Source organism: Cavia porcellus, unplaced genomic scaffold, assembly GCF_034190915.1.
Source record: "Cavia porcellus strain 051 isolate PalLab524CR breed Dunkin Hartley unplaced genomic scaffold, mCavPor4.1 scaffold_3, whole genome shotgun sequence".
Lineage (NCBI taxonomy): Eukaryota > Metazoa > Chordata > Mammalia > Rodentia > Caviidae > Cavia > Cavia porcellus.
In genome coordinates this window covers 96,201,666-96,209,949 of record NW_026947486.1, presented here as the reverse complement: position 1 = coordinate 96,209,949, position 8,284 = coordinate 96,201,666, and positions in this window count along the sequence as shown.

The window sequence follows — 8,284 nt, the reverse complement described above, 5'->3', positions numbered from 1 at the left end:
GGGTGGGATTTGTAGTTTGTAGTTGTACAACCTCACAAAAAAAGGAAAGGACTGTGTGTTCTGTGTTCAACAAGGAAAGCCAGTCCTAAGCATTTCTGTTAGCCAAAGTTCCTCTTTTGGGGACTTGGACAAGAAGTGGGGAGCTGGATTGATTAGCTCTTCCGGGTTCTCTTCCTCCATTTACTAGGCAGACTTCTCTGACCACTCCAGGTCATTGTGGACCATCCTCTGGGTGTCACTGCAGTGGAGCCAGGGTCACACATTAGTCAGGTATTCACAGTCCTCAGGTGCTTTCTTGTTAGCTGTATTTCTTTACATTCATGATGAGTTCTCTGAGAATGTGATCTCGTCTCTGTTGAAGATATTGGGGTACCCCAACAGGAAATTGTGAGAGGAAAGAAAATAACATTTTTAGCCATGAACTGACACATAAAGAGAAAACTAACATCCCAAGCATCTGTTCTGTGTCAGACACTTTGTGAAACGTCTGGGCATTACCTGGTGTTGAACTGTGTGTTTGGGAGAACCAAAGGAGTGGTCAGCAGTGGTAACTCTATAGGAGATGTGTGCTTTTAGCTAAATTCCTCCCAGGCTCAAAGATTCCATTTTCTCATATATAAAGTGAGGACAATAATAATTGCCTTGGAGGATGATTGGAAAATCCTATCAGTGCCTGTGAAAGTATCTGCTAAACTGTAGAGCGTTAAACCAAATATTTTTGTTATTGGACAGTCTGAGGAATTTTACAAAATAAAGAAACCAAGGTCTTAGATTTCCAGAAGGTTATTGCTGAGTAAAGTGGACAAAGTTGCTTGTGATACCTCCCAAAATAACAGTGTTAGATAATGCAGGTAACATCCCAAGGTTGTGTATGTACTGAGTTGTCCAGTCAGCAAAATCTCTGTCTGTTTCTCTCTGTCTCCTTCTCCTTCTTTGGCTGGTGCTGGGAGTTGAACACGGGACCTTCACACTGAGCTACGTTCCTGGCATTTTGTACCTTTTCCTTTTTGAGACAGGATCTTACTAAGTCACTAAATTACCTAGACTGGGCTCAAACTTGTGATTCTCCTGCCTCAGCCTTCCAGAGGGCTCGAATTCTAGGCATGTGGCACCATGCTTGGATACTTGTTCTTTACTAAAATTTAGGCTCTGAGTCCTATATTTCCTTCAGAGTCTTCAGGGTATGCACCATAGGTATGCATGTCACTGCCATACATATATGCACATGCGCGCGCACGTGCACACACACGTACACATGCACACACACAATTGTCACCCTCTGTCGGACTTTCTTGTATCAGAGAGACTCCATTTTGGGACACACTTATCTCATATTCTGTAGGTCATGGCCAGACCCCATGGAGCTGAGAGAGGATCACAGGGGAAACAATTATAATAGGTTGTGGTTTTAGAGAGATCTGAGGTCCCAGCTCAATTCATTCCTGGCTTTAGAGCTGTAACTCTGACTCCTAGTTTATTCCCTTGCAAAAGAAGTACAACCGAAGTAAGTATCACACTGGGTTGTTGGAAATGTTCATTGAGATAGTGCATGTAGTATTTAGTAAAAGTATGTGACACATAAAGGATGTTCAATATTGGAGCAGTTACTGGATTATTTGAAAAATACCTTGGAGTCAACTTTTAGGCACTAGTACCATGGCCAACCATCCTTGATCACTGTGCAGATTCTTGGAGCTGGCATTCTTGACAACATGTTGGCTCCATTCCCTCATTTGTCCCAGGTGCATTTCTAACCCAAACTTTACCCCTTCAAGGGCCTTTTGTCTCCTCTCATTGCGGATCAAAATATCATCTACATCAGCAAAGTCTCCCATAAGATGATACCCATTAAGACCATGTTTCTCAGTGTAGAAGATAAATATGCAAAGCGCCTTTTTCTAAGTTCATTTCCCTTCACTGCTCTAATGTCATAGCTTTGTGCATTTTAATGCCATTTAGTGGAATGTGGATTTTGAAAATGCAAATAAAAAGCAAGTCCTTCTCCAGGCTTTTTTTCTTTTTATAAAGACCAGTTAAGGGGTTTCGTAGACTCTGGTCTGGCTCTCATTAAACATGAATATTCAGTTAGTCTGTTACATGTATGGTTTCTCTAATTTCTCTTTTCCTGGCTTATGCTTGTAAGATATTCCATTTCAAACCCAAGTACTAAAGACATCCTTTTACTAGGAGCAACCTTGACCTTGAAGCATGCTTCCTCACTGTTGACCTGAGATACACTTTTTAGCACTTCTGTTTTCTTGTACAGATCTAGAACTCCAGTGCTGATGAGTAAGGTGATAGGTGATGAGCGTGTTTGTCTCTTGATAAGATCCCACAATAAGAAACAAGTGGGAGACCCTGGGCCAGGCAAGGTCATTCTTGTTTTTAGTATAACCACTATTAACACCTACTGAGGGCTGTGTATGAGTGGGAGGTCATTTCTCAACACTAATTTTTTTCAGACATTCAAACTTAACTTTATTATTCAAGTCAGTAGCGGCATAAAAGGCTTATTTTGAAGTTTTTGTCTTACTCATGTGCTCTAAGAAAGCCTGCTCCTTCCTGACTTACACTCTCACCCTGTCTTTTGACTCAGCTACTAGCTGGAGGGTGATCTTTTTCCTTTATTATTATTATTTTTGGCCACACAACAGGCAGAGAGAGATTGGTATCCCTTCACAGCTCATCTCATTAGCTTAGGTCACAGAAAGCTCTGACTACTGGAAAGGGCCTTTAGAGTCATTGGATGCAGCCCCCTGTTTTATCAAGGTCAGCAACCAAATCCCAGAAATGTCAAGTGACTCACCCATGGTCACGCAGTGAGATACACACAAAATTGGGATTCAAACAGTTTCCCTGGTATTGGGCTTGACGCTATTTCTACTCTTCCACTGTGAAAGTAGCCAGCCCAGAGCTCAAACTGATGGATGCATTTGCCCAGTTCTGACTCATGCAAGATGACTATGAGACTGACCTTATTTTTAAACTCTAACTTCTGTGGTTTGACCAGCTGCTTAAATGAAAACCCCTCCAGCCAAATCAACCATTAACTTTTGAAGTGAATGGAGCTGAAAATTAGTGTCAAGAATTGAGAGTAGGGCTGGCCCTGTAAGCATTCCTCTCCGCTTACCTGTAACTCTCTTCTGGTCTCTGCCTCAGCTCCCCAGGCATATCCTCTGCTTCCCTGTTTTCTGCATTTTATAGTGTCCCATAGAAGGGTTACCAAGGTCATTAGCCTCAAGCATTACCTTCTTCCCCCTTTCTTATTGATGTTTCTGGGAGAGGTAATGAATATTTGCTCCACTTCTTAATATGACTGAATGGGTCAGAGACTTTTCTCCCCCAAGGGACACCAGTCAAAAAGAGAGTACAGTGGGAGGGTGAGAGATGATTGAAGATAAAGTCATAGGATGGGGGATATGGGATGCAGCTCGGGGGTAGAGGCTTAACACTATGAGGACCTCAGTTTCATCTCCAGCACTGTTAAAAAAAAGAGCCACGTATGTATCCACAAGGCTATATTTTCAGCATTCCAGGTGACTGAGGCAGAAGGACTGCAAGTTTGAGCCCAGTCTGGGAAACTTAGTGATTTAGAGAGATCATGTCTCAAGAAAGAAAAAAGGGCTGGTAATGTAGCTTAGAGTGAAGGCCTCATATTCAATCCTCAATACTGCAAAAACAAAAACAACAGCAACAACAAAAATGGATGCTAACAAAGCCATCATTACATCTGTGTATGTTACCACCATGGACAATAAAACAAAGATCTCCAGTCAAAAATGCTCAGAGTCAAAAGGGAAGTGTAATGAACTTAACTGAAGATCTAGTTTTCCAGGAACTTGGAATGTTCTCAGTACCTTATTTTAGATAAGTCTTGAGAATCTGGTGAGGGAGCTACCACTGGCCTCTTTCAGTGGATGGGGAAACTAAAGCTCTGAGAGTGCTCACAGAGCACGGGTTAAACCGCAGGGTAACATGCTTTCCAAACCTTTGCTCTTGCCTGTGATCCCAGCACTCTGGGATACTGAAGCAAAAAGATCACAAGTTCAAGCCTCGTCCTGGAAACCTAGAGAGTTCGCAGAATCCTGTCTCTCAGTAAAAACTAAAAAAGGCTGGAGATGTAGTGCAGTGTAAAGGCCCAGCTTTCAATCTCTAGTATGGAAAAAAAAGTTGGAGGGGCTCCTCTCTAACATACCCTGTACACTAACATCTGCTTTTTGGTGGTGTGCTTGATTAGGATATTTTACAAGTAAAAACTGAGGTCCAAAGAAGTGAGAAGACTTTCCCAGAAGCAGAATCTGACGTGGTACAGAAGGTTGCGAGGCCGTGGCTTACTGTAGCTTTAAAAACCCTGCGTGGACTGAGGCACCCATTCTTTCTCTGTGAGAAGTGAAATTTCACTGCGAGTGAAATGGTTGAGCTTCTACATCAGGAGAGAGACAATCACTAGTCTGTTTGTTCTGAGTGCTGAGTCTACCTTGAGCCCCATGACAGGGCTTATCTTGCCATCACAGAACACATTCTTTTAATATACACAGCTCCCCAGCATTATCTTCTTTCAGATCCTTGAGCCCCGGATTTTGTAAGGCTAGACAACTAAAACTCAGTGTTTTGTGGGGGTCTGGTGGGAGTAGGTGACTGTTGTGAATGGTTTCCATGACCCACCCACCCAGTTTATAACATTAAAGCCTGGATTGCTAAACAGTGATTCATTCAGCTCCGAGAAACACATATAAACAGAAATGAATTGACTCAATACTTTGCATGCCTTCAATCTTTGTAACAAAAATTGCCTATTATTGAGAGTATGAACACTTTCAAAAAATTAGAGACATCTGGAAGACAAGGTTGAAGTGAATGCTCAGGATGAAGGGAAAGCATATTAGTGTTTTGTACTCTACCTAGAATGCCATACTTTCTGATGGTTACTACTATTTTTGTTCTAATTTGAATATGGGTCCCTGCTGTCCCCATTATAATATAGGCCCGGAACAATTTCAGCAGCCACCAGCCTAGTGGGACCCAGTGACAGGGCACAGAATGCATAGAGGATAAGCTATGCTTACCCTCCTTGGGGAGAAAGTATTACAGACAGGTAAGTTAGGTAAGAATGTTACAGGCAGTCAGAAGGGGACAGGCCCTTGAGAGAGTCAGTATGGGAGATGACAACACATTAATACTATGGCCGGAGGCGCATCTGTCAAAGGCCAGGCCTCAAGATAAAGACAGAATGGCCAGGCCCACATGGCTCCTTAACGGATAAGCAAACGATTGAAGATTATACCATAAATGGTATCACCTGGCCCAATTAAGTCTCCATAGGCATCAATCACCCAGGTGGGTGACCAGGCCCTCCTGAGCCATCTCTTCCTAAAGAGGTCCTGTTCTTTCCAGAACACTTGCTTTGTGACCTACTTCCCCATTGGATCAATATTACCTAGGCGGCTACACTTGTAATCTCATTAGGTGATCAGAGTTTTGAGCCGCATTGCACTTCCCTTGTGACTTTGTTCTCACCTTGTGATTTTGCTCTATAGATCTTCCTCTGAGAAGTGGGCTCATTGACAATCTACTTGCAATTCCCTTCCTATCTCTCAGGCACTATCTCTCTCAATCTATTTTTCCTTCTCTTAAACTCGGCTGTTCCTTAGAATTCATTGTTCGGTTTTGGAGAACATGAACTCAGTGTATCTGACATCTAAAAGGTTGGAAGTTATATTACTTCCCTTATATCACCAGGTCAGCAGCCCTTTGGCCCTTGAGGAAGGCAGGTAACCAGAGTGAGAGTGGGAAGATCAGATCAGGGAAGTGTTTTTGGAATCACACCAGCAAGCTTACTGTCTTCCAGATAGGGAAAATGAGCCCCTGAGCAAGTGACTTCTTCCCGGTAGGGTCTTGGTGTCAGTATCAACACATGGACCCAGGTCTGTGGATTCCCAGGCCTGTGCTCTTGAAACTACCTCCTGCTGTCGTCTCAGACTCCAGCAAGGAAATGTGTGTCTGGAAGCGACTGCTTAGTATGCAAGCCAGGCTGACCTTTATGCTCTCCAAATCATCAACCCTTTGTTGGAAACTATGGAAGTAACAGTTCTGGGAGAATAATGAAAACCATACCACACTGTAGAGACAACCAAAAACCTACTCAGACTGCAGAGTCCTTCCTACCTCCCAAATATTGAATCCCATAAACACTGCAACTTGGATTGGTCTTACAAATAAAGAGATGGAAAACCAAAGTCCTGATAATTCAGTCTGCTTTGTTCTTTTGCCTCCTATCCACAATCTCTTCCCCAAAAGCCAAATTCTGGAACATCTGGACTTTGTTGCTCAGTTCCTGAGCGGGAACAACTCCTGGGAACAGGAGTGGGGGCAGTCCAGAGTTGCAAGAGGCTCCCTTTTCATCCACTCATTGCCCAGGCCTTGCCTCAGGAGAACATAGCTCTCTGGACACATATAGGAAGAATTTCTTGCATCTAACCTGGGTTACTCTGATCCCTGTGCTGAAATTTGTTTAACACCCTGACTTCCTCATCTTTACCCCTAAATAGTTTTCTTCCATTTCCAAGAGCTCTGACATATGAATTATAGCAAAATTTCTCTCTCTCTCTCTCTCTCTCTCTCTCTCTCTCTCTCTCTCTCTCTCTCTCTCTTTGGTACTGGGGATTGAACTTACAACATCACGCTTGCCAGGAGGTGCTTATGCCACTGAGCTAAATCCCTGGTAAAGTTTTATCTCTTTGTTCCTCAACCATGAAGCGGGATGTAGAAGAAGCACTTGTAAATGCAAAATCCTCCAGTGAGCTTTTGTACATATTCCCACTAGTTTTAGTGACATATTAGATCTTAGATGGTGAACTTTATACTCTGCCCTGTCTGTCCTTTGGCTCCACAGCTTTTAACCTGACTGGTCTTTTCTCTGAAAGTCAGACTGAGTGTGTGTGTCCGTGTGTGTGTCCTGAGAACAGGTTCTTGTTCACAATTTAAATGAGGGAATTCGTATTTTCCTACTGCTCATCACCTTTCCATGCCCTCCACCCAAGGAACTTCCCAATTTTCAGTCCCACTAATTCCCCTTACTCTAGAAATTCCAGTTAATTGCTGAGGGCTTGAATGAGTGAAATGGATTCATGAGTATTTCCCTAGTGAGCCACTGAATGGCACTATAATCGTGTTTAAATGGTAGGGGGACTCTTCTATGGCATCGTGAAGGGAAACACTTATCAGGAGATTGACTCTGGGTGGCCATGGAAGCTACCCATGTGGGTGAGGGTAGATATGGGGGGCAGCTGAGCTTCTGGGCCACCCCTTTGCTTGCCACTCTTCAGCTCACCTCCTTACCTGCCTTGGAGGTGGCACCAGGTGAGTCCTTGGGGAAGCTGAGAAGTCTACCTCCTATGCTGCTGCATCTGGTCCTCAACACAGCTTCACTAGTTAACCAGAGCATTGTCTGGAGCCTGAGCATAGGCAATGCCTGCAGTGTCTGATAGTTGAGGTTCCTTACAAGCCCACTAACTTTTGCATCTACAGCTGTACAGAGTGCCTCTCTAGCCCAAGTATGTTTATGGCCTCATGGAAACACAGCCAGGGTGAGGCACACTTTTAAAATGGCTTGAGAAGGGTTAGGGTCATTTGGCTAGAGCAGCAGGTAAACAGGACTGGCCTTTGATAATTTCATGTTACTGTTCCCTAGTTGGTCCTATTTTACAGAAAAGGAAACTAGGGCTCAGGAGGAGCAAGTGACTACTGTAAGGGTGTTCAGCAAGGAAGTGACATATTTCCCAGGATTTCTGACCAGAGCCTGGGTTTCTGTTACAAAGTATAGAGACACCAGAAAGGGGATGGAGCAGAGAGCACAGGGAGGGAGACACCGGGAGAGCCTGTTTCCCAGGCCTTCCAGGCAGGTCTCAGCTCACACTGTCACTGCAATACTCTGAAGCACTGCTGCCACCCTGTGCCCCTTCTGCAGTGGCAGCAGGGCTGGAGAGTGTGTACTCAGTCAGGAAAACACCAATGTCCTGATGTACTGCATGCTCCTCTGACTAATCACATGAGCACAGCCTGAGCCCTAAGTTCCCAGGGTCCTTGTCCTGAAAGGACATCTTCTCTTTCCTCTGTTAACCCCTGCGTGCCTCACCCTGCAGCAGAGAAGAGCGTTTTGGAAAATAGCACTGGAGAATATACATGCCTATTTATTGAAAAGAGGCGGTGTTCTTATCAAGAAACTGGTGGATAGTGCCTGGTTTTCTCTGAACAAACCCCAGGGCTCTGCTATGTGACCTCAGGC